At 35.8% G+C, this 27,724-nt stretch overlaps 1 protein-coding gene and 1 long non-coding RNA gene across 2 annotated transcripts in view; one reads left to right on the top strand and one right to left on the bottom strand.

The window, feature by feature from the left end:
* The first annotated feature begins 347 nt into the window (after positions 1-347).
* The window catches only part of GLRA3 (glycine receptor alpha 3), a 256,177-nt gene continuing 228,800 nt past the window's right edge, over positions 348-27,724 (top strand). The window contains exon 1 of the mRNA XM_068942519.1: positions 348-400. The gene's annotated coding sequence lies outside the window, so the exon portion shown is untranslated. The remainder of the gene's footprint in view (positions 401-27,724) is intronic.
* Positions 2,870-9,021, bottom strand: LOC104145205 (uncharacterized). Its single transcript, XR_694280.2, has 3 exons — positions 8,698-9,021; positions 7,879-8,014; positions 2,870-6,378 (listed from the first exon to the last, which is right to left on the bottom strand). It is a non-coding gene; the product is annotated as an uncharacterized lncRNA (long non-coding RNA).

The raw sequence follows: 27,724 nt of genomic DNA, 5'->3' as shown, positions 1-27,724 counted from the left end.
AGCTGCTGTCTCCTACCTGTTTGCACAATCACACTCCACCCCTAATCTCCACAAAACTCTGAATTACTACTGTTGGAGGACAGTAAGAGAGTTCTTTAATTAAAAAAAAAAACCTCAGATAATCTTACATATAATCAGCTTTTACGTAGCAATGCTATTAGGACACTAAGTATTCCCCAATTTCTTGTTTAGAAATGTAGCCTGCTGAGTTGTCTCGAAATGCAAGCTTTTTTTTTTGTTTGTTTGTTTGTTTGTTTTTTTAGATAAGGCATCACAGAATATGTGGTATCCATCCCCATGTCATCTGGTGACATGCAGAAAATACAGATTGTCGTTTCTCTTATCCTGATGTGAAACAAGACTTTTTTTGGCTTCAATCTCCTGTGTTTCTTCATTGTAAGTAAGTAAGTTTCTTTGTGCAAAATAATTCAATGGCTGTTAATCCAAAGCAGACTGAATCTAAAAAGAGTAGGAGGCTTAACCTAAGACTTCTTTAGGTTACCAAAAAAAAAAAAAACCTCAAAAATATTCTTATGACCATACTAGAATAATTTTTCAGTTTAAAATGAATGTGTTGTTAAACTATGTTAAACTTACTGCATTTTCAAAGCAAATGAAAATATAATTGCAAAGTTCCTACTACAATTCCTACTCTCTAACCATGTTGGATCAGCACATATATTTATTTGCTTTCAATCATTGGCCATGGTTGGAGCCATGTAGTTATGCAATGACATTTGACCACAGTACAGGTAAGCAAGTCAAGGTCAAGAGCACCGGCAAGTTCTTAATGAGTGCAACCTTAAACTTTTTTTTGTTTTTGCTTTAATTCAGTTTGTCTCCTGTGTTCACAAGCCCAAGCTTTTAGCATGTATGGATAAGATATATTTTTTTTCCTCACCAGATATTGCAGTTTGTGTAATACTGTTTGTTTAGGAGTATATGAAGGAGTAGATAGATTTTTTTTTTCTACAGAGAAACCCTGAGAAATTCAAGAAAGTTTTAATTTGTGTACTTATCGTTTGTTGACAGCTCCAGGTTTTTTTTTTTTTTCATTTAAAAGTGAATATATTTCTGGCTAAACAGAAATGCAAGTTTTGCTACAGTTCTCTAACTGCTTCAAAACTAAAGGATGTCACTGTACATATTCAGTCTGTCTGGAAAAATTACTTGATATAAAATATAGGTTTCTTTAAATGAAATACTTGAAGATCATGCACATGGTGCCCTTTAAATTACACAGTGACCAGCTCATCACTGAAAAAAAAATTTTTTTTGACTTACTTTAGTTACTAGTTAGACTTGAATCTGCCTTTTTGAACAGCTCCCTCTCATTACTGTGTTTGCGCAGCTAAGATTAAGAAATCAGCTAGTATTTCTTTGAGTTTATACGCTTGTATGAGTAGGAGGTGTAGGCCAGATAGAACTTACTTACCTCTTAACTTATAATGTGGGAAGTGAAAAGTACTAGAATGGAAACAATATTCCTGACGGTGTTGTCATTGCTGATTATAATTTAGTGTTGCATTATTGTATCACTGCATAATCTCACAAGTATATGTCATGGTTCAGCAGCGGGAAAGAGGATAATCACATTGTAAATAGGCCTTTAAACAGGCACTATGCCTGAACATTAGGAGGATATTACTGTCATTTGTGTATTCTGCAGCAGGAAAGAATAGCTTTTATATGCAAATTAAGAGTACTGAAGGAGAACTGTTCTGCAGTCTTATGAGAAATACCTGCTAATTAACTCAAAATATTGTACACTGAGAGATGGTTTTATGATGTCTCTGCGTTGCCCAGTTTTAAAAATGTATACAGATGACTCGTGAAAGGCAAGATAACCTAGGTAAAGCAAAACAGAGGTTGTACAAAACAAGAGTAAGAGTAGCGAGTATCGAAGAACTTAAACTCACCTTTGGAAAAATAATAGGTAAAACAAATTTCCTTAGAGAGCAGTACTATTTTACATCAGCAGCTGGCAGGGTGAGAGCTAGCATGAATAACATGCTCCCCCATATGATGGATAGGAAAGAAAGGAGGGAAAGAAAGCAGACTACAATGTTCCGATGCAGCCAGGAGCTGTCAGAGGAGAGATCAAGCCTGGTTAATCCACAATCCACATAAGTGATAACTGATTATATTTTATTTTGGTGATATACTCTTCATCTTTACAAAAGATCTCCAGGTATATAAATTTGGATTAAAAGGAGAGATATTGAAACATCTCTAAAAAGACTGTTTTATTGATAAAATTATATTTCTCTTAATAACAACGTCTGTTCTTAGAAGATTAGAGACAAGTAGTTTAATAGTTGTCAGTTTGCTTTTCATCTACAGGAAAGACTGATTGTAACGGGAAAAAACAGCATTCTGTTGCAATGAATAGATAGCTGTGTTAGGCAAGTCTGGGATCAATGTGGTTTCAGCTGTACTTGTGGGGTCCCTGAAGATTATTTCTAATTCTTAGTTTTTATTTTACTCCCTTTCAATTTATCTTTTGGTGGCAGAATATCTTTGCTGCTCCTTTTCATCTTTTAGGCAATCAAATAGGAGTTTCTTTTACGAATACATACATACATAGCAAAATGTGTGCATGCTTGTGTGTGTGTGTGTGTGTGTGTGTGTGTGTTTGGTATACAATGCCATATATATATGGTATATATAGAGAGACATATGTTGTGTGTGTGTGTGTGTGTATATATATATATATACAGTATATAATTTGGGGTATACATACACACACGCACATACCCTCTAGAGGATTAGAGATCACCGTGATGGTAGTGCTTAGAAGACCAACAAATCAGGCCAGGTTTAAACCTTAAAATCAAACTTTACTAAGTTCATTTATTAACAGCATACTTCTAGTAGTTAATTCTTACATGTTTCATCATCCGTACTGTGTATCCAAAACTGTTAACGGAGCTGATGCTGTGTAGTTATAGCACTGATGGCTGTGGGTCCTTGCTTCTTACTTGCACAGATCAAGATGACCGGGCTTGAGAGCTCTCTGATGAGGGATATCAGAACTGATGCAGGCTTGTCTGCTGTCGTCTCAGACTTTCCTCTTCACGCTTGATGATTTTTTGGTATTTTGTCCCTTTCCAAAGACAGGGAGGGTCTCCTCCCCTCCTCCTTTTGAGGTCATCCTGTTCACAGACTTAGTAAAATGCTTATACATGGTATTTAGCAATGGTGGGACAGTGTTACAAAATACTTGTATCCTGTTGGTTTTTACACAGTTTAGTATGCTTAATTATACTCCGATTAATACATTTATAATATGTAGGTATCTCAGGCATCTGTTTTAGCTACAATATATTATCCACATTAAAAAAAAAAAAGAATTATTTTCCCTAAATTAAGGTAGTCATTTCTGATATTATGCCTACAGTTCATTCCCTTTAGTAGTATGAGCTCTTTCACAGCTTTATTGTTTTATTTCAGATGGGGCTAATGGCCACCTGCCCAGAAAATATGTTTGCTTGACTCTGTGGTTGAACTCCTAAACTACAACATTCTCAATCTTCCTAGGATGTATAGAGAACATAGGGAATGTCCAAACCTAGCCAAAAGGAAATACAGAGGATAGGTGTTTTATTCCTCCACTGAGGATTCACAACCTAGAACCGCCTCATAAACATAACTGCTTACCACCAAAGGAGGAATCTCTCTTGCTGACAAAGAGTTGGTTTTGAAGGACTTCATATCGAATGATCTTTTCAGTTGATTCAGTATATGGCAGAACAAATGTGCATTATTAGTTTGATTACAGATTCTATTAGTTTAGACTATGGAGATCAAGGATAAATTTTTTCCAGATAAACGGATTTAATGTGTCATAAAAACAACCCTGCTGATAACTCAAAGAAAATTTCTGGAAGTGCAAAGAATTTATACCAATATTATTTTACTACCAATGTTATTTTATTACCCATATTATGTGTTTGAGAATTTGGTTATACCTTTTTCTAAACTGAATGCTACCTAGATGTTGATGATGTTAATTTTGATGAGGATAGCTTGTTGCCTTTTCTTTTTTAATGTTCTAGCTGGGGCAAGGCAGATAGATGGAGGGAGAATATTATTGAAATTTTTATTAAGCAAATGGTAGCAATTCTTTCATTAAATAAGATTTAACTTTCACTGAATAAAATGATTTATGGTTCTAGTGGATAGATTAGCAGGCTGATCTTTGAAAACTAAGAGGAGAAGTATTGTTTAGAATGAAGAATTTTACTCAATTTAATAAAAATATTTTACTGTGCCAATATTCTCTAGCTCTAGGTAGTAGTGTTCACTGCTGCCTGAGAACATATTTTTAAAAACTTGATATATTTATTTCAGGGTGATAGCACATAGTTGCTATAAATAAATGATCAATGGACCTAAAGACTATTAAGATTTGTACGTCATTCATAGTCTTATAACCAATCAGGAGTTAAAGACAAAAGCTTTTAGCTATTAAATATTTTATAAGTTGTAGAAAAAAGTTTTGTACAGTTACGAAGATGCAACCAAAAGCTTCATTTTGATCTAATTTAGGTCCAGAAGCTATAATTAATATCAATGTGTGTATGCCTATTACATAGCAACTTCATTTATATTTCCTTGCTCGAGTTTGAATACTGTTCTACAGAAAGGTCATTTACCACAGGTAGAGAGTATGAAAAAAAAAAAAAGAAGCAGAGAAATACTACTTCATGAACTGTAGAACAACCAACAGGGTAACATATTCAGAGATCCTTAAAAATGATAATATTATATGGAGGTACAGTAACATTTTCAAAAGAGATACTAGCACTCTAAAGGGGAAAAAAAGCTGGAAAACTTAACGGAATAGTAAACCAATCTGTGGTTAGAAATCTTATCTAAAGAGAGAAGTAAATAAAGTACAGAGGCTGCATTATTACAAAGATGCAAGACAGCATAAGTGGCTAATACAGAATTTGAACTGTGAACTTGGTTCCAGGTCCATGGGTACTATTTACAAATGATCATACTAAAATCAAGTACTGAAACCAAGAAAAGATGATTTTTCTGTCATTTGTGAAATTTTAATTTACCCCTTCCTATGTAAATATAATGATATTGTCTTTAAGAATACATCTGCATGCTAGAGTTTCTCGTCTCCTCGGCCTTACTCTATTCAATTCAAAAGACAAATACCCTAATGAATCAGGGTTATCTGTGAATTAAGCTGTAGGATTTCTATGTCATTTATTTAAATATATATTGTGGAAAGGGCACAAAACTTTTTAAAAAATGAAAATTTCATAATTAAGGCAGAACAGTTTACGTTGCTCTGGAGAAAAAGATGCTCTCCATGCTTGTGACCTATTTTTAAAAAGGATTGTTAGGTGGTCACTTAAACAAGCCTTTCAGGTCAGCACATCTGCGCTACTCAACTCGGGCATCCTGAAAACATGATCATGAAGGCTTAATGTGCAGGACTGAAGAGCACTAAAAGATAAAGGTAAATGTACTCTAAATATAAATCTGTGAGCTTTAAACAGTGCTAAAATAGACTTATTTTTAATTTATTTATTTCAAGTTAGGCATTTAAAACATGCCTTGGTCAATGTGGTTTCAAGTGTATTTATGGGCTTCCCTAAAGATTATTTTTAAACTCTTAATTTTTATTTTACTCACTTTCAATTTATCATTTGGTGGCAGATCTTTGCCCGAAAGATTAAAAGGTATGACAATCAGATGGCAGTTCATTCATTGGCTTAGTTTTTATATATATAAATATATATCTGTATTTATGTATGTGTATATGAGCATGCATAAAATTATAATTATATATAATTAAATGCATATGTTTATAATACATGAACTACCTAGCAGTTCTGCTTGAAAGCATAACGAAGCTAGAAGGAGCTAGAGGACCTCAAAGTCCATCATTGTTATATTACTACACAAGTTTCCAAGCATGTCTGATCTAGTTCAGGAAAAACAAAAAAGAAGAAAAAAACAAAACCAAAACAAACCGCCAAAACAGGCCACTTATCTCTAGAGAACAGATTTTGCTAAGGCACTATTTTTCTGTATAAAACTGCTTCTTCAAAGGTAGACAAAATGAGTGCTCATTTAATTTCACATGGAAGTGTGCGAAGGCTCCACGGGCCCTCTCTCTTTTGCCTTGCAACAACTGCAAGGGGGCACAAAGAGGCCAAAGGCATGGGGCCTGTGGAGCCATCTCACACTTTTCTGCCTGTGTTCTAGGGAAAACTAGTAGTTACAAAAAGGGAGTGGAATTACTTACTCCTACAAGAAGATAAATTAATCCTCTTTTTCAAAGTATTTTCAAACCTTGTTTGTTCTTGCAGTAGCTCGGAAAGACAGTGACTTCCAATTCAGCAAGACGTCCTAAAGGAAATGAGAACAAACTAATCGTCAGAGTGAAGACGAGAGAAGAATAACAGAACAAAAATCTAAATAAAAGCCTAGAAACGACAGTAATTCAAGAGAAACGAAGCAAACGAGAAATCAGAAAGATGAACAGATTCAGATTTAGAAAGACTAAATCTGAGATGCCAGTAGGGTTCCAGAGAGGTGTTATCTCAGGTACATGCAGACTAGAGGTCAAGGAGAGGTTTGGGGCACTGTATAGGATTTTTCAGTTCAAGTTCTAGGAATCTGGAAGGCCTGAAATAGAGAGGAGGAGGAGGAGGAGGACATGAAGAATGGAAGGGAAGCTGCAAAGCTGAAAGTATCTCAACCCAAAAGGGAGGACGAGGGGAAAGAGGTGGGGGAAGAAATCAACTGCACTGAGGGGTAAAAAAGTATAAAGAGAAATGCAACTTTTGATTCTAGTAATAAAACAAGTGAAAAGTCATTGAAATTGTAATAGCTCTTCAAAATCAGGCTAGTTTAAGCTCTTGTTATTTATAGCGTCTGTTGCTTTTTTCTTATGGAAAACCTCATAGATGACTTTTTTGTGTGCCAGAAGGTTATAATCAAGGACAGAATAGACATATGGTAGGTAACATAAGCAGCCAAATTACAACCTATCAAAGTTATATGTAACTTCAAACAGCATTAATTCTCAGCATAAAACATCTGTAATGCACTGTGAGCAAAATTATGAATATTCAAGTTCCATCTTGCTTTCACCTTATTAATAGCATCAATATTTACTCTGCCATATGCAAAGATAATTAGAATAATGGCATGGCATTAATATACATGAGTTGTCTTCATTCACATGGATCATAAATGCTTTATAAAGCTTAACAGTAAGTATGCGTAGATCAAATTTTGTTCTAATTATTAAAGTCAATTTTACATTGGTTGAAAATTGCTCAAGCTCCAAGGTGTAACAGAACATACGCCTCGTCACGATATATACAGGAATCACTTTGCTCACAAATGAAGTGCAGCCATCCCTACAGCGGACATCTGCTATTTTCAATAGCATACTGCAGCGTTACACAGGTTAGGAGTCAAACCATAGACTGTATTTTGAATCACTGATGTGTTTCCAATTCAGGTTTAACCATCACATGAGACTTCTCCATATGTAATTCTTTCCTTATAACTAACTGGTTGGCATTAATACTACACTGATTCACACCGTTATTTAAGACAATACCGTTCTTCTGGTGTAACTGTAGCAGAAGGATAGTGATAGCCACTCATAGACTGCATTGCACGCAAACTGAATACGGAGAGGATAAAATTACTTGTAAATAATACTCTAGGAACAAACAGAAAATAAGAAAAACACCGGTGGCAAAAAATGTTCCCCTTGTGCAACTTGTATCTAGTTTAAAAGTTGGCATATGATACAGGATTTAATTTGACACACACATAAACATTTGGGAAATGTTATAGAAACAATAATAGTTTTAGATTGCGTTTACTTACACTTTGGTGTTATGGATATTGAAGATAACGCAGAGCCTGTCCGAGTCTACACTGATCTCCATGTCAGCCTTTTTGATGAGACAATTTCTTTAGACAGTGAAATACTCTGTGCATTGGTGGGCAAGCTTTGCTTTCACTGTGATTAATACAAAGTAAGAACATTACTGTCTTTCAAGATCTAAGCTTCTGTGTTCATAGCTGAAAATCGTGTAACACTAATTAATCTCCAACACCCCCTCCCAGCTTCTGAAGTAATGTTGACCCATATCCAGAAACCCACTTCACTGTAACTTTCCCTGCTCCTACAAGTCTGCCATTCTCCATTTTTGGACTCTAAATTAAATTTAAAGAAAATTATATGGGCCTACATTTAAAAAATTTAATTTTTCCACATCTTAACATCCTCTCTGTTCTTTTATGACCCTCAGCTGTTTAACTACTCTCCACTATGCAGAAAAATATTTGATAATAGGCCTTAAGGGAAGCACATAGCCTGTCTGCAACTATCTGTATAAATGGTGTAATACAGCTTTGATGATAAGTTTATTTAATATATAATGCCTGATGAAAAGTAAAGCTGCAACATGATAGTTGCCTTCCAGGGAGATCTCAAAACTTAACAGTAAGTACTCAGCACCAGATTTTATTTTAGCAAGGAAATGTTTCGAATGCAGTGCTGAAGAATATTGCCACAAAAACATTTAGAAAAAAAAGCATGTAAAAATAACATGAGAATTCCACACACGATCTTCCCATGACAATGGGGGACAAATGAACAAGGTGGCGGCCGTATTTACAGCAAGAGCTCTTCTGTAATACCTTTGGGGCTGCTCCAGATGGTAACTATCTTTCACTCAACGAATCTTCGGAGGTGGCTCCACACCTTGTACAGGTGGCAGCTTCTATTTTACTGCAGCTCACAACAGGTGACCACCGGAAAATTTGGATACCAGTTAACCACACGATCTGGTTGTGTTGTGGGAAGCTGAGACATTAAAGAGCTGTGCACATGGACAACTGGCAGCAAGTAATACACGTTATTAGCAAGCACATAGGTCGTGTCAGGGTCAGATGGTCCCCTTACCTCCAACATAGAAATAATGAAAGAGATTGAGAGGTTTACAAAGCTTCCAGTTCTGTAACACCTTTGAAAGCTATCAGAAATTAATGCATCACTAGCGCTTTAAAAAGAACAGACTTCTGTCCAAAAACGAGAAAATAAGATGTAATAGAAACAATTGATATACTTGGAGGGGTAGAAGTGATTTTTTTTTATTTTTACTTAGTCTATTTTTGTTCTGATAATGTTTGTTTGTTATTGAATAGATATAGCTTGGGTTGTGGCCTCAAGGTCATCTTTGTTATGGAGGTGAACTTGATATTTTGGGCATCTCCAATCCATCTAAAGTTATTTAAATCATCATACTGTACTACTATGCATTTCTCAGAGAATAGGACTTTTAGAAATTTGGTGCTGCTCTAACAGTCATATCTTTGAGTGTGAGTTTCCCAGAAAGTTGTGTTTAAAAACTTGAATATAAACAGATGCTTTTTACACATTATTCACATTCTTAATATTTTACTCCATGAAGCATATTAACCAAAGATTTTTTCACCCCCTTGATTTTTAATTTTTCTTGCTATTCTGTGTTGTTGAATACCTTAAAATATTCCAAAATTCTTAAGACAAAATAAATCTTCCTTTCGGGAAATGAAATTAGGTATTTTTGAACGGCACATGTGTGTGGTGAGGGGGTGGGGGTAAAAATACAGAGAATCTTCCAGTATTCTCTAACCTCCAACTTTTTAAATATTTTTTTTTCTGTTGAAAAATCACACCAAGACCAAGCAATATTACCAAAACCAAAAAAATGGCTCTGAGGCATACACTAGCTAAGAGCACTGAGTATGGCAGCTCTTGAGACTATGCCTGGAAATGCTGTAAATTCTAAAAGGATTAAATAAACCCTTGATCCTAGAATACATAAGCGTCCAGATCTTTCTGCAATTTTGGGCTCACCTTGGCAGGGTGAGTTTCCTTTGCCAAAACAAGCGCAATCCACACCATCCCTCAGATATTCGAGAAGGGTGCGTAGTGAGGAGACGGCTGGGAGTGCAGTGCAGCGCAGCGTGACGGTCCATTCAGCGCCTGTACATAGAACAAGCTGTGCCCTGCAGAAAAGGCTTCAGGCTACTGTAATTACAGAAGGGAATAGTTTAACTCCCAAATCTAAGAAGTAGGAGAACATAAAAGTGGAGGAAGATCACTTGGCATCCTACACTAAGTACTGACTATACGGAGGAAAAGCCAATACAAATCTAACCTTACAATGTTATATGTGTTTACAGTCACGCCTGGTTATATGATGGTATTTCTGTTATTAATAGTGATATTAAGTGCTTCCTCTGTTAAGAGGGGGAACCTATGTCAAAGCTCTGCTGAGGAATTTGCAAAAGGGATCTTACAAAGGGTACAGAGAAAGGTGTTACCTATGGAAGAGTATCCAAGGTGACCTCAGAGAATCTGATGAAGTATTTATTTATCTCCTGTTTCCCTCCAGCTTGCTGAAATTCTTTGTTTCTGGAGAAGCCCAAAATAACTTAACATAGGCAAAATGGGAACATTTTGCTTTAGTTAAAGGAGGAGTTTTCTTGGGAAAAGGGTCTAATTCCAAATATCTTTTTACACTAGACGAGCTAGACAGTACATTTGGGAGATACTATTTGTTTAAACTCCTGTAGGGCTTGTGTTTAACATCTGAGAGAACATAACATGTCTTATGACAAAAAAAGAAAGCGTACTAAATTACAGATATACGTTTTCATTCTAATGAAAACATCATTAGGTGTAGCAAGAAACAAAAAATACTAAACAAAATAACAAAAGTTTAAAAAAAACACTAGAAATTACCTGAGAAAGCAGTTAAAAACACGTAGATCACAGTATAGCTGTTGTTGTTGTCATCATAATTTGTGTGATTTCTACAACAGTGCAGAAAAGGGTGGAAAGACTGTTGAGGAAAAAAAAAACAAACACAACTACTAACCTTGTATTTAACAAAGTAGTTCAAGCAAGTAATTTGAGAGTGCCAATAATGAGAGATCCAAACGGCACAGCATGCAAACATTAGAAAATGATGCGAGAAACTGAAGAAGTTGATGAAGCTCCTCTACCCCTTGGCCCTGCACAGTAAGCAGTAATAATTAAATTACTCACAGACACTTACAAGCAGAGGGCTGCCAGGTGTTCTCACAACAGCACAGTGAAAACTACAAGCCCGTTTCTTCTGTGCTATGGGCAAATAGTTGTCTGAGAACCTTCTTTAACAGTCACTATCCCATCCTTTTCTCCCCGTTTATCTAGTATAGTCGCACAGTGTTACACTATACAAATTACAAGAATTCCAAAAGTAACCTTGACTATCATGGAGCTAAAAACACCATCACAAATGCTTCACATCTTAGGAGCATTTATATGCATAATTGTAATGCTTCTTTGTTTCAGAGCTTGGTGCAGGAAGAAATAAGGAAAACCATATTACCCATCACTAGCTGTATCAAAAGAAGCAACTCCAGCAGCCGGCTCTAGCATCCTTTATGTGGCAGACGAGTTGATGCACGTTGTCTTTCTAATCTGCTGCTGAAGAGAAAGTGAGGCAAAATAGTCAATGCAGTAATGGCCTGCAGTGGTACAAGTAATAACATTTCCCCAAGAGAGATCTGAAATACTTAACTGTGGATAGTAAACCTGATAAATCTGTATTACTAACTGAGAACTCTGTACATGATCCCCCCAAACACTGTTATGGCATCAGTAGAAATGTGCATAAACTTTTTTCTTTTTTTAAACTTGACGATGGCCTCCCTTTCATCTGATCTGGCTACTGTTCTTTCAACTGCTATCCTTCCCTGTCCTGAATGAGGATTTTGGATCAGACGGTGCATGGCTCTATCCAGCTGTTCACTGTCTTTCCTATCCCTTCCTCCAGTGGGCATCCCTCCTGGCTACTTAACCCTATTCCTGCACTCTCCTAGCTCCTGGCTATGAAAGGCAACTCAATGCTGTGCATCACAGTTGTCTGCTCCTGCAGTTAGTTGCTTCACCCTCCACAGGTTCATTAACTTTTTACACTTATTGCCTTACCCGATGTTCATCAACTGTCCTAGCTAGTCTACCTGCTCATTTCACTCTGAAAACTTTGCTTCTCCCAGCTCTTGTATGCTACCTGTGCTAAGCTATGATGCGGGGTTCCTAACATGTCCTCTTTGGTGGCTGGGCTTCCCTTCCTCTCAGCATCTCCTTTCCTTTTCAGAAAATAAAAATGGTCTTTGGCCATTTATTTGCCTGGGATTTGCAGGTTGTCAGCATGTCAGCTGGATGAATAGCTATCAAAAGTCTCACTCAATGAGTCCAATGTGTTATGGATACATGGGTTTTCAGTGTTTTCAACTGTCAGCTTTCACAACGTATTGTGAAAATATCACAGATATGTCTAGGATTCACTGCAGATGAACAAAAAGTCATATCTAGCTTAATGCTCGATTCTCTCTGAGGTCAATAACAGCTCTCTAAAGAAGATTCAAGAAGAGGACAAGCTTATGGTGGTACAGTTCCTGCCACACTGTTTCTAGCAATCTGCAGTTCAAGGACCTCCTGATTTTATTTCTTTTGGTTTAATCACATCCAAAACCAGGTGGCCTATGAATCTGCATGAAGTCCTGTGCCAATTACCACAAAATATCAATGTCAGCAAATAATTGACTTGGTTATCACTAAGCAGAACAAGCCATTGCTTTTTCCTCCACTTTCTAATTGTAAACACAGTCCACTTATGAGTTACCTGAGGCTATGACTGCCACATTTCATCTTTGCTGATATGTTCAATAGCTTGGGACATATTATGCTAAACAGATAAAATATTTTGAAGAAATCTATTTAGGGAAAAAAAAACCCTCAGATATATAATTGATGGGTGGAGAAATAAAAAAAGTGAGAATGTAGAGGACAGTAAGATTAACTACTGCAGCACAAGTTATCAGTGCAATAACATGTTTCAAACATTACATAACAAAGAAACAAGCCTAAAAGGGTGCATACAGCATTTTAAAAGCCAATGATGTTGGCTTCAGAACTTAAAGCACATGAGCCTAAGATAAGTCGAAAAAAGCTCCATGTAATATCTATTCTTCACAAGAAAAAGAAAAGCAGGGTTTACTGAAAAAGATCAAAGCATCAGAAATATTTATGTAGTTAATATCAACCCAAGATAATGGCTTCAGAAAAACATACTATACGTGGAGAAACGAAGTTCAGTTAGCATCTTAAAAACACTAAAAAAGGCATGCAAGCATATTTGCATTTATATATATAAACATATTTTAGAAGCTAGGTTTCTGGAAAGGTTTGCATCATAATTTATGTTCAACTATACTATGGATAAAAAAGCTCTGACCAAAATTGCTTGAAAATTGACAAAAATTAAGTCATAATAGAAAAAAGTAGGGGAAGTGAAAATACAGCTTTAAGTAGGTGCCATATTATCTAATACTTTTGGTTTAATATTTTACACTCTTTCCTGTAATACTCTTACAGAGAAAAAGGGAAATAAACCAAAAACATTTGTAAAATCTTCTATTTTAGAATGCATTCTCTCTTGCAATACTGATATAAGATACACTGGACTTGCCTGTTATGACAGACTCCAGACCTAGTCATGGAGATTAATATTCCTAAAATATTGCTTTGGTAACAAGCCATATCATTTTAAAGCTTTTGTCACTTTCCTGGCCCTCTGATCCATCTTACTTTGTATACTGAAGGTTGTTGAAAGGAAATCTTCATTAGACACTGTCATATGACTCTTCCCCTGGATGTGTGGGTGGTAAGAGCATCAGGGAATTGCTTCGCAAAGTGGAAGAGAAAGTTTGAGTGCTGGGAAGAGCGTATCTTGCATTTATCAACACAGAAAATACTTGCGGGGGTAGGGTTTTTGACAAAGCTGGTGAAGCTGCATCTGGGATAGCAAGCTTAGTTTGGTGTGCTGCGTGTTTTAAAGGAAGGAGTTTATGACTAGAATTTGAGATGGGAGGCTGAGACTTAGCAGAACAATGAGGAAAGGGAAAGAAAGAGCGCAGAATAAAAGGAGCTCAGTGAGATGGCCACTTCCTTTTGCAACCGATCTTCTCCAGCAGCACAAGTTAGGCCTGCCACTTTTCATAGACAAAGAAATATCAGCATCACAAAGCAGCAATGAACCGGTGGCTCTGCTGAGCAAATAACTAAAGCTCTTTGAAGACTGTTGTGCAACAAAACCACATACTAAAAAATTTTACTCTTAAAAAATTTCAAACATAGAACATAGATTGTATTTTGCACTCTAGTTGTTTACAAAAATTTCCACGTTTTCCTCAAAACTACACTAGTCATTGGAAAACCCCCAATAACCTGTCTGGCTTTTTCTTTACCTTCACAACACCTACGCAAAGCTTTCACACATTGTGGTAAGTTGAACTTTGCACTGAAACAGCCACATTGCATTACATACCGCTCAGCTTCAGGGCTCAAGTACATTCCAAGAGTATTCATTTTTCCTCTCTATAAATTAACAAGTCGTTTCCTTGGAAAACAAAATGTAGAACTACACGATAAAAAGTGAAAATTTACAAATGCCATAGGTTAAAATGTGGAGGATCTGACGGTGTAAAGCTGCATATTGACTAGACTTCCTAACATCAGTACCCTTGGGGCTTATACCCTTAATAGATTTCTCTTCCATGATCTTCTCCAGTCCCTACCTAAACTCATTTAAACTCTTGGCATCCACAACATCCTGTGTTAAGAAGTCTAAAACTCCTTGTACCTGGTCTCAGATCTGCCTCCTTTTACCTGGTCTCAGATCTGCCTCCTTTTACCTTGATGTGATACTCTCTAGTTCTTATGTTAGAAGAGATGTCTGCTCCTAGTTACTTGTCGTTTATTGCATGGAAATCACTCCATAGATTTGAACATCTTTTTTGCCCTTCCCCAAATTACTTCCTGTTCTAGTGCATCTTTTTTTAATTAGGAGGACACAGTATTTAATATTGTAGGACTGGCATAAGCTACAGGTATATTCATTAGTATAATGACAGGATTGTTTTTGGTTTCTATTTCACTTATAATTATTCCTTTTTTTTCCCCCCATAGTAAAAAACATAGTTTTTTCCCTCCTTTTCCCAGTACAGCTTCGTTGTGATTAACAGCTCTATGATGGTTGCTTGATGTTCTCATATTACTCTACCGTGACCAGACACTGCAACAATAAATGCAACACAAAAATATCAGTAAAAAAACAAATATTGAAGAGTGATATAAAGCGATGATATAAAAATATCGTAAGATACAAAGATACAGAGAGTAATATAAGGAGTGAAATAGCTTCTCTACAATCTAGATTCTCAGATACAGATTTTGACTGAAAAATGTTTTTGATGTATACATGAACACACACACACACACACACACAGTTAGTTGCATAGTTCATGGTATTCCCAGTCTGTGCCAAAACCTGCATGACTGTCAGTTTGATTCTTCATATGTGTAACCTCTGGTGACAATAATTTTTTAAAGAACTGTACACATTTAATTATCTGTCTTGAACTGATAGATATGGAGGACAAAATATCACCAGGTATTCCTAGTGACTTCACTGACACTAATGATTCTGCACTGTGCAAACAATTTGACATCGTATGTGTATTACAAATATTTAAGTGCATTATTTTTGAAAGGAAAGATTATGAACATTTTGAGTATTCTGAAAAACTCAGAGAAAAATAAGGGGAAGCGGTACGACAGGCAAGAGAAAGAGAGCGACAGAACATCCAATTAAGAATGTCAAAAGAATTTCAGTGCTTTCCTTTCAAATGCTAAAACTGCTTATGTATTTGGAAACCCTGGCTGAAACTTGCCTACCCCACTACAGAACTCGCTAATTAAATGGTACAGTTCTCTTTGACTTCAGTCAGATTTCACCATGTTTTCTCTTCCTCCTAATGGAAGTATTTTTAAAGCTACTTTTCAGCCACATTTTTCAGAAAGTATCTTAGCATTAAAAGCACATTTTAGCAATTGAAAACAACTCTGTCTTTTTCTTCCATTGAGATAACTGTAGTTATTTTCCAGATTTTTTTTAAATTTTACAGTTTAAAATGATGACTCTACCTTTACATAAACACAGATGATGCTGTCCAACATTGAATAATACAACTACAAAAAACACAGAATCATTTTAAACTGAATCTTAAAAGTTCTCATTTGATTGACTGTTACGCAGACTCATAAGTTTCTGATGTGTGACGTGTTAAAATATTTCTTCAAATTCTTTAGATTTACAAAATAACACAAAAACAGCCGTGCCAGAAAAAGTCTAAGGTCTATACTGAGAATAAATTTGTTTGTACATTAGTAATTCACTGACGTGGCATGAGATTTTGTGATTTGATATTTCCCCCTTACCAGTGCACCAGCAGATAGATTTATAACCTGTTGCAAGATTAAAAGCTTCAAAAAAATTTTTTGCAAAGTTAAAAGTTTCAAATGAAAATTTGTAGGTATATACATTATCTGCATCATGAAGTATCTTAATGTGGGTATTGCTCACAACAGTCAGTTTCCTGCTGATTAAAAACATTTCCTACAAAAGGTGAGTTTTAATGTTTTTTAACTAGATGGCTGCTGAATGGACAAGTCCTGCCCTAACACATTTGAAGCAAAAATGATTGGGGCTATCCCTGACATATAATATGCTCTAGTATGATTTTAAGCCTTCCAGTTTGCAAAATACAGTAAGAATCATGTAGAATATGTCTTTTATAACATGATTATATTAATAAGTCTTAAGTATAAATACTTAGTTGCTTTAAGAGTACCTACATCTCTGCAATCACATTTTAAACCAAAATCTGCTCATCCTGGTATCTTTGTCATATACCAACTTTTATCTGCTGAACTTTGCTAGCCTTATACATTAATTTCATTTATTTATGGCATTATACCGCTTCTTCCTCCAAATATCGTGCTAGGGATTGGACAACTCACTGATTGATAATGGCCAGTGTATCAGACAGACTTTGAAGACAGGTCTTCCCTTCTGGCACTTCTCGGGTGATTTTGGGATTCCCATGACGCTTTGCGCCTCAGTTTCCCACTTGTGAAGTGTGGATAATGATCCTTTCTCCTGCACAAACTGCTTGGGGTTCTGCAGCTGAATGACATAATATAAAAAGAGCTGTTATCTCACTTTCAAGTAATTCTTATTTTCAAAACAAATATCTTTTCTCTTTTATCCGTGGGGTAATTAAGGATTTAGAGATGAATGGCAGTGAAATGAGTTAGCGTCTTTCCTTAGTTACACACTTGGAGTTCACAATAGCAAGAGGGATGTAAAGGTACCAGTCTACAGTAAGATGGGCATGGCAGAGCACAGATCTTTCAACCTAAAAATCTCAGGCCTATTAGCCTGAGATTCCCAGGCCCAGACCCAAAAATCTCAGGCCTTTTGTAGGCTTAAATTTTTGATAATTTTATAGTAACTATAATGAAAACAAGTAAGAACACTGTGTAAAGACAAATAATATAATTACAATTTAAATTATGGATTTAAAAAAAATTTTCCTTGGAAGAAAAAATAACAAAACTTTAAATTATGAAGCTTCAAAAAAATCAGAGTATTCACAATCTCACATATTAATATTGCTGTTATTTGTTATAAATCAGCCATAAAATAATATTAAGAAATCCCAAACCTCTCACATAATATGTAGCCATTTAACATTTTAAGCATTAAAACACTCTGCTTTTTTCAGAACTTGACTTTACTTGACAGAAAATTTATAAGCACAGTCCTGCTTATCCTAGAACCTAGCCTGTTTGGTTTCTTTTCCTAATATCTGCTCAAACACCCTCACACATTCACAAAAAAGCTTCATGAAGTTTATGTCAGCATTAGGAAAAAATAAACAAAAAAAACTCTTCTCAGTTGAAAAAAAAAAGAAGAAAATAGAGAGATTTAGGCAAGCAGAATTTAATAACCAGTCTGGAATTTTCCCGGGATCAGGACTGATATGTTTGTGAGAACACCAACTTTTTTTTTTTTTAATCTATTTCCTAACAGCAGATAACCTGGATCTGATGCTGGATGTCTTAGCAAAAGATAGCAAATCTAACTGCAGAGCGGCAACAATGATTCACAGCTAAATGAGGAAGAAAAGTTCACCTCCTTCTTCTAGATCATCCTGCAAGATAGCAAATCTTTCACCCAGCTATTGACTTGATTTTATGCTATTTTATTAGGAGCTTTGACGAGAAAGCATATAGGTCTAACATTTCAGATAAAAATCAGATACCACAATAAGACTCTGCAAACTGCAAAGAGGTCAAGTCCATCAAGTCTCAAAACATATTTGTGACAGACAAGCTAGGCTTATGAAGATTATGAATTTGGGTTTGGTTAGAAGTGTTAATTAAGGAAAGGTCTTCTGCTAAATGGGTCTAGAAGCTTTGTCAGACTTAACATGATGGAAACAGTAAGACTGATTTTTAGAAAAAAGGTGCTGCTTTTTCATTTTGCTTTTTAATGTCAGCAAAATAAAAAGGAATAGAAATACTCTTTTTTTTTTCTGAATTCATTTATGTGTACTAGAATCATTGACCTAAAAAAACCTGCTGCAACATATGCTGTAGTGAAGGCTTCAAGCAACCTGAGCACCACTACACAAAATTCAGTAAAAAAATCTGTTTAATATAGACTCAACTATGGAAGGGATGTGATGGAAAAAATCAATATTATTTTTATTGGAATAAACTTCTTTAACCTTTGTTAAATTCAAAGTCTTGCAGCTTCCATTTTCTCACTGTCACTCCAATGAGTGTTGATTTTTTAGTTTTTTAGTTGATTTTATTTGCTCCCTAACCAATAACTGTGGCATACACTAAAGAAGCAGAATGGAACGTAGTATTTCTAGAGATAGTGAAGCAGCATGTTCATAAGAGGTTGTAGGTATGTGAAGAGTCATTCTCATGAGCTATGTAGTGTTTACTTCAAAGCAGTAGGGGGAAACTAATTTTTTTAAGCTATATCGGATTCTCATTTGACAGATACTCCACAAATCCAGATATTCCAAATCCTATTTGTTAGAGACTTTGGCTTACCTAGTTATAGTTCTAGGACAATGGATTATTTGTAATACACACAAGTCATTCTTACATTTCTTTCTGTTGGCTCTACATAACATAGTAAAGACTACAGACACAGATTCAATGTAGTTATTGCATAACAAGATCCTGGAAATGTCAGCACAAAAACTATTCACTACCTTACTCCTATTTTGCATTACATTTGCTAGTGCTAACCATGCTAGGATAGTTTTATTTTACGGCATTCCTCAAACATTATTTCACTAGCACTGAAGTATACTCTCTCTCTTTTGCCATAAGCCTGTATATTTACAACATACCCTGTTCTTACCTTCTACTCTGCCACAAACATTTGTAGAATAGTTCCCACTCCAGCTACTTACGTGATTAGAAGTTGCCAATTTGACATTTTTCATTCCCAGGTGAGCTATGTAAGGACTGGGGACTAACACTGTGGTTTTCTCGTACAGTTATGCTCTGCAGCTTCTTATAAGCTTGTAGATACCATAAGACAGAAGAATAACAGGTAAATCCCATCAAGAAGGAATTTTGTTCACTTAGGAACAATACAATAAAACATCTACTGTCATTGCTCTTCTCTTTGAATGCATATTTCAAACTCGGCAAATGTACTGACTTTCAGCTAAAAACATCCCTTAAGTTTGGTGAGAAAGAATTCAGTAATGTTTGAAACAAAGAACAAGCAGATGTCTGTATAATTGAATCATATTTTCTCTCCCACTTCAGACTTAGCTTCCTGCAAAGTCTAAGGCTGTACTCTAAGTTAGAGCTGTGTGTTTTTATGTACTTTGATGATGTAGGACTGCATGGTATGTTCAGGTTTTGGGGTTTTTTTGTGAGACATTTTAACCACCAAGTTCATAGGCATTTTGACTGGACGGTAACAGTAAGCTTCAGCTCATAGAAAAAAATAAAATAAAAAAACTATCAGATTATCAGGAGTTAATGAGGCAAGAGAAAAAAAAGGAAAAAAAGAGATAACATGTTAAAGCATTTGAACACAATATGGGAAAACTAAGCTAGGCCAAACTGTGCTAATCCATCACCTTTTCTGGCCTAAGCAAGGCTAGCATTGTTACTAAAATGTATTTCAGTTGAATTAAGATGAAAAGGGTCAAATACAGAGTAGTCCTATAATTGATCCCTCTAAGAGAGGATTTTATCATTGAAATTGTGGTACAATTAGAAAGAGAAATTTTGGAGTCCAGGTCAGGATGGTGCCTTTTGCCCTTCCTTTATCCCTTAAAATATACCTCATAATCTTGCCCCCCCCCCCCCAAAAAAAAAAGGTTGCATATATTTTGAATATTTAAACAGATACTGAAAGACTAACAGGAGGGCTGGAGCAGGTAAAGGCTACTGTAAGAGGCCAGGGCTGCTCCTTGCATCACTGTACGGATGAGCTCACGACAGATTTCCTGTGACTCCTTCATCACTGCATCAGCACCAGAGCTAATTCTGGAACTGGCAAAGCAGCAGTGCCCACAATGTGCAGGAGACATCTGTCTCACTTCTCCTATAAATGACCTTCTGTCCTCACTGTTGCTGAATATCACTGGCCCTTCTGATGCTGCAAGCTCGAGTGAGAGCTTGAGGCTTGGCCAGCACTAAATTCTAGCTCCCCTTGACTCTCCACAGATATAGATTCAACTGAGAACATATACAGACTAAAAATATAAGTTACAAAGTTCCTTAGGCATAATTGCTTTTTATAATTAAGCCAAAAACAAACTAGGAGTACTCTCCACATCCAACAACTTACAAAACATTTTCTTGTTCCTCTCACAACAGATACTTTTCAGCTTGTCTTTCAAGACGTAACCTAGTCTGCTTTTTGACCTTCCCATAACAGCTCATTGAGGCTCTCTGGTTTGTTGCTGCCATCCAGCAAATTCCTGAGCCTCGGTTACAATGAATTTCAGCTTGCACCAGCCTCCCTTTGTGTACCTCCAGAAGAGCTTTCTGAACTTAATTGTGGTTGCTTTTAACAAAGACAAGAAAAGAGAGAGAAGAGAGACTGGAAGATGTAGGGCAGGGAGTGAGTTCTCTGATGCTGGTTTGTTGACATTACTCAGGTTTCCCACATCTTGCGTAGTCAGAGTTAGACAGAGAAGAACATTTTCCTTCATCATTTCACTTTTACATTGACATTCATCATGTCCTTAAACAAAATACTTCCCTGAAGTCCCCTAGCAAAAACCTCATCCTTAGTTTTCCATTAAAAATAGTACCTGATTAATGTTCTAGTTGCCTAATAGAGTAAGTTATTCCAGTACACGGGAGTGCTGGAAAAATCAGTGTTATTATTCTCTATTTTTCTTCTCCCAACAGTTTCTATTGCCATCCTTTTGCAAAAGTTTCACTAGCTCAGTAACGTAATATCAAACACAAAAGGCCATTTTTTGTTTCACCTACCAGCTGCTTTAGGTTGTGCCATTTGCAAGCAAAATATAACTGTAACACCTGGTTCAAAATTTGCAAGTATGTTTCTCATTTTACTTGAGGATTCTTTGTGTCCTCATGATGATTTCCTCAGTTTGTAAATAGGAGGAATGAGTTTCTTCGTCTGTAAATGGGAACTAGTACAGATCTATTTTTATAAAGTGCTTTAGAAATTTTCAGGAGAAAGGATTTTGTCATAATCAATCTCTACAGGAGAGAGCAAGTAATACCACCAAAGAACAAGAGGATACATGAAATGTAAATATGGTTCTTAGCAAGTAGCGATGTAGTTATTTTAGTAACAGACTATTGCCAACACAGACCAAACGTTAAAAACAAAAACCTACCAAGTAAACACATAGCAAAATTAAAAAGCTTTGTCTAGTGACTGTTCTTGATGTTATTTTCTGAAGGGCTGAATTACAATTGTTCACAACTCTGGCAACAGTGAACTAGTCCTGAGTTTTATACCACCTGCAAATTGTTGTGCAGACATTTGAGAGGATATACCTGTCCCAATTCAGCTGACTACAACACAGTCACTGAAACCTGAGCTAGTTACCGTGACCCCATTCATAAACAAGGCCGGGGGCAGGGGGAAATTCCAGCAGCTAGGCTACCTCTCATTTAGGAAAGATATCCAAGATCAAACAAAGCATGCTATAAGTGTTTTAATAGATATAAAAATGTGTAGCTGACTAACTCTGATGTATACCTTTATATCACAACTGACTAAATACCATAGACACTTGGATTTTGACAGAAGAATCCATTCTGTGTGACTTATTAATGCAAGCACAATAGTGAAATCCTATATGTTTGACGTTAATAGGGATTTTATCATGTACTTCGGTTGGTTGCCTTTCAAGAATGCAGAAAGATGTGAGCAGCTGTAGCCTTTGTTGCTTGCTGGATGACAGATAGAAATGTTCCCTGCACTGCAGGACAGGTTGTGAACACACAAAAAACTTACTTTCGCTATGTTCAGGTAGTCGTCAGATTAGGTGTTTTTACTAAGGTTTCTCTTGTAATGTATTAATTTGGCAATTTAATTCATTTTTCTGCTACAGTTATTAACGGTTTTCTTCTTTCCATGTAGTATCACTGGGAGTCTATCAAGCTGATTACATATTTTCAAAAACTGAAATCACAAGAAAGATAGTGTCATCCAAAGTTAAATGAACTCAAAGTATATGTAAGCTGTAATGAAATTTAAATTACAGTTAAGCAGTTAGATGTTAAGGAATAGTTTTTTACTTCTACCTAAGCATTAAAAATGAAGCTTCTTCTATAGTTCAGTTGTTTCACAGTATTTGACTAAACATCTGATTTAATCTGTTCCTATAATTAATCTAAGTGATTTTAATTAGTATCATCTGTAATGCAATTTACAAACAAATTACTTCTGTATATACGCACACATAAGATAAAATGAGGATTATTAACAAATTTAAATAAATTCTGGCTATCACGTTTTGGGCTTTTTTCCCCCATAACTTTGTGAACCTCAGTTTAAATCAGATGAGGGACATAAACCAGGTAAGATCTATCCTAATCTCTTCCCAGTTCTAACTGAGCAGCAAACCAAACCTAAAAATGAAAGAAAAACTGGACCAATGTTTTTTGCTTAACTTCATAGGATTTGTGATGGCTGCTCCCCCTACTTCTCTTTCTTAATGACAATAGCCAGGACAGAAGTTCTCATCTTAAAGACAAAGCATTATTTCTGTGACATAGTCCTTACTTTAGAAAGATATCTTTTAACCTGGGAAAACAGTTTTATTTCTCAAGGTCAATTTTTCCAATTAGGATATAGAAATTTCTATCACAGAAAACATACATGGAATTTACCAGCATTACACACAACTAGAAGTGGGATATACACAAGCTTTATTAGTATCTGAAGCCTAGTTTTTAACTATATCCCTTAGTGCTTGCTTGTTTTGCCTGACACTATAATCAAACAAACCTGTTACACCTTCTGCCTGCAAAGACTGTTTCTCAAATGCAAAATATAAAAGCCTTTCTATAAAATTCATTTAGGTTTCAGAGATGCCTAGTTCATGCACTTTTATCAGCCAAGATGGCATCCATCATGTAACTGGTGGCTCAGTATAAGATTCAAACTAGTGTCTTCAATATTCGTGATGAGTTTCTTCTATCCAAAGGATTTCAGACATGTTTCACCAATTATTATGTGCAACTAGTTCCCATCTGTAATCAACTCATACAAGTTATTTAACCTATAGAAATGTTTCTTGCTTTTCATTTTGTAATGAAAGAATGCAACTTAATACCCAGCATTAGCCAAATTAACATTCATAGCAAACATATTTAACAGAGCTAATATTGTATTTTCTTATTTTATCAATATCAGAGTCTTTTTCCTCATGCCTGACTGATAAATAAAGAGAACTAGAACAAAATATGAGAGGATGTATAAATACTTACTGGATAGAAAGGTAAGTAACAAAACAATCAGAAGAAAAACTTCCATTTTAGGGATACAGTTGAAAGTTTCATACTAAGGTGCATGGCACATATTTTGTTGTTTGAACTACCGTTAATAGCGTATTGCTATTTGACAGACCTTTGGTTTTTGTTTCACTGAATTTAGTGGTAAAGCAGTTTCAGTAGCTCTTTTGGGAGCCATGAAATTGCATTCCTATAAAAAGAAAGCTTAAGAAACAACACTGAAAACCTTCAGGTTCACCTGAGGAATATAGCTGAAAATTACATATAAAGACAAATTATTCTGAGAATTTTCCTCATACAACTGTTAAAACTGAAAGGGTGTGTGTTATGTTCCCAAAAATCAAATTACTGTCTATACTTAGGTCTTAGATAGCCAGATGCAGCTCGTCTGAAATCCATCTTTCCTTGCACTGGAAGAAAATTGACCCATTCCTCTTAGGATATAAATACACTAATTCTTCAAAATAATAAAAATCATCCTCACAACATTTGTTATTCAATTTTTCATGAAAAAAAACCCTATTTTTTTACTAGTAATAATTTCCCCTAGAATCAGAGACTTTTGTTGCTCTGTAAATACCACTTCCTTTCAGTATGTCTTATTTCTAGTACAGGGTTCTACCCTAGCAAAACAACTCAAAGTTTTGAAATGAAACATCAGGCACAAATAAAAGTGATAACAAAAATATAGACTAGCTATAAATGGAGAAACAGATGTTCCTATAAAGTGTTTATGAAGTATTGTTTAATTTTCTAGCTGGCAAAGATACTGTTCTAATTAGAACTCTTATTATTGATTTTGTTTATTACAGAGAGTCTATGAAAAAGCTCTGAACGAAGCCCCATTTTCCAAGTACTGCACAAGTTACAACAATAAGTACCTCCCTCCCCCAGGCTACCCCCAAAAATGTTTTTACCTTAAGAAAACAAAAACGTTCAAAAGTCAGTATTCTGGCTTTCAAGCAATTGTCAAAGGAAGAGCTAGGATACAACTATGTAGAGAAATTATTAGAGCCCTCCTACTAGAGAAAAATTATCTAGAAAAAATGGATTATACTGATTAGACATTCCAGGCAATGTAAATTAGTTCACTGAAAATATATCTATAAAAGTTCATTTAAGTAACTGTAAACGATAGCTAAAAGAATTCCAATTATTTTAGGGCAATACAATAATACGTATAAAAATATTTTCTGTTAGATCTAGGCATGGTATTTGAATAGTTTTGTCATGACCATACCTACTAGCACATAATACCACTTGGCATTGAGGTAACCATGCTGAATGCCTGATCGTTATCAAAGTGCAGAACACTAGGGCATACCGTCATTTTTCAACATGTTAGAGTATAGATGCTTTCTACTTCAGTGACTTAAGATTAGGAGAGAAAGTACCCTCAAAATAGACTACACTCAGTTTTCTACAGGCTTTCTGCAGTGTTCCAAAAATAGTCTTAAACTACCTAAAGTTTTAATCTTCAATATTTTATCTTTTTGATATGAAAATAAGCTATGGCATAGCTTCCTGGTGGGGCATGCCTCTTTCAGCTGATTTAAATGTTAGAGGATTATAAGGATGATCTAAATTTCCTTCAGTATGTTCCACAACAGAAATTTTACTTTCCCTCCTGCATTCAGGGAGAAGGAAATGGATGTCATCAGTTATTTTCACATCACCATCTTTTACTATGTCCATCCATTAAACTCATCTATGCAAAAGTAAGTGATTTTTCAATACTAATGTTTAAACTACTAGTGAACTGTTTCTCCAATCAATTGCAAGATGACTCCCCCTCTTTTTCCAGCTATAGATAAAATATAGTTATAATAATTTCTTATTTAAATGGCAAATCAAGTAGATAACATATCGTGCTATTCAAGCACATGAATAAACCAGGTGATGTTAGATTTCACATTACAACACTTGCTCTTACCTCCATCACCCTCACCGCAAGAGAGCTACAAACTAGCTGCAAAAGATTTGTAATGCCAACTACTGTAACTTTTAGTTAGTTTTCATGTTGGTTTTAATGTTACCCAGCCTTTCAGTAATAACTACAATTCATGTTAAACGCTCTGTGCAAAGCCACTTAGCAGACTAAGCCCCGTTCTCTACTACAGCTTGTAACCATCAGGGCTGGCGCTTGTAGCGCAGCATGTGCCCGTTCCCACCAGCCCTCCAGCTGCGTCCAGGCAGACTGCTAGCCCCCGCTTAGTCGCTGGTCCGCAGCCCGCCTGTTTAAGAATTTTCCCTGCCTTTACTGAAGCACAGATGCTATAACAAGCTATAGGTAATATTGTAATCGCATTAGTGCATGTAGTCAAAGAAAAGGAACAGCACTTTACTTACCACTTCTTACTTTTCCTCTTTTGTCTTTTGAAATTGTGGGAAAAGAACTGACGATTTTTTTCTGTAGGGAAGCATTACAGGCCTGGATTAACTTTACCCAACTTCAGATATCTCATTGTACCAACTATTTAGGCATTTAGCTGCGGTCCCTTTCACAGTGAATGGAGGCTGTGCAGTGACGTTCATTTATTGCATCTACATGTTCACCAGTTTGGGTCTCTCTCAAGCTAGACTAAATACTGAGCCTGTGTCTGTCACTGTCATCAGGATATTGGAACCAGTGTTTCCGATCTAAGGTCCTTTTATCTAGACTCCCCCCCTTCATCCTGGAGAGAAATAGCAGGTGAGTCATCACATCTAAGGCACATAACTAAAACAGGGGAGATAAATGGTGCTCTGAAACTGCCTAATTCTCTTCACTGGTAACAAAGGTTGATTAACACACATATAGATATTTACAATAGGAACAAAAAAAGGTAAAAATAAGCTGAACCCCACAGAAATTCTATGTAATCCTTCTAAACATCAACAATACTACAATAATGGTAAATTATTACTATTATAATTAAAATGCATTGTTACATCTGAGCTGTGAAATTTTCACATGGTTTTGCCTTCCTCTGTCTTAGCTAAGAATGATCCAGCTAATACTGTTGGCAAAATGTTGTAGCTGAAGGGTATTCCAAGTGTAAAGGGAAAAATCAAGAAAACTTTCCATTGTTATTTCTACATCAACTTTTATTGTTGCAGGAAGAAGGAAAGCACAAAATTGACATTGAAAAGATCCAAAATCGATCTCCGTTTTTCCTGAACTAAACCTAACCTATATTGTTTACTGCTGATACTGTAACATAATATATCAGGGTCAAAGTACAAGCCCCATTTTGGCTACTTACAATTTCAGGCAGGAAATAAAAAACCAGTATTTTCAGGGAAAGTTTAAAAAAGGAGAGCAGTAGCATGCATGCAGAAAAAAGTAGAAATCAGCTCTCTCCCAGCAGAGGCATCTCCCTCAGTAGCCAACAAAGCTCTAAGGGGAAAGAAGGTAGCAGAGTCCCACAGAAATTTAGGACTCACCCATAGCAATTATCTCACTCATTATTATTTGCTTACCACTTGAGCAACTCTCATCTGCTAGAATTGCATTTTGTTTATCTGACAGAAATTTTTTTGCTGAAGATAGACTCCTCATTCTGTTCCAGAGACAGAAGAATGTTAAAAATACCATTTAATGTTTCTAAAGAGCTGTGCTTATATATCAGATTTGTTTTCATGGTAGGACTTTCTTGTTGTCTCCAGTGTCTGTCATGTAACTTTACAACAACTTATGGTTACTTATTGTTGCTTCAAATAATAAGTTTGAAGAGTGGTACACCATAGACT

Source organism: Struthio camelus, chromosome 4, assembly GCF_040807025.1.
Source record: "Struthio camelus isolate bStrCam1 chromosome 4, bStrCam1.hap1, whole genome shotgun sequence".
Taxonomy (NCBI): Eukaryota; Metazoa; Chordata; class Aves; order Struthioniformes; family Struthionidae; genus Struthio; species Struthio camelus.
Note: the sequence above shows the minus strand (reverse complement) of the source record. Positions and strands in the feature narration are given on the sequence as shown.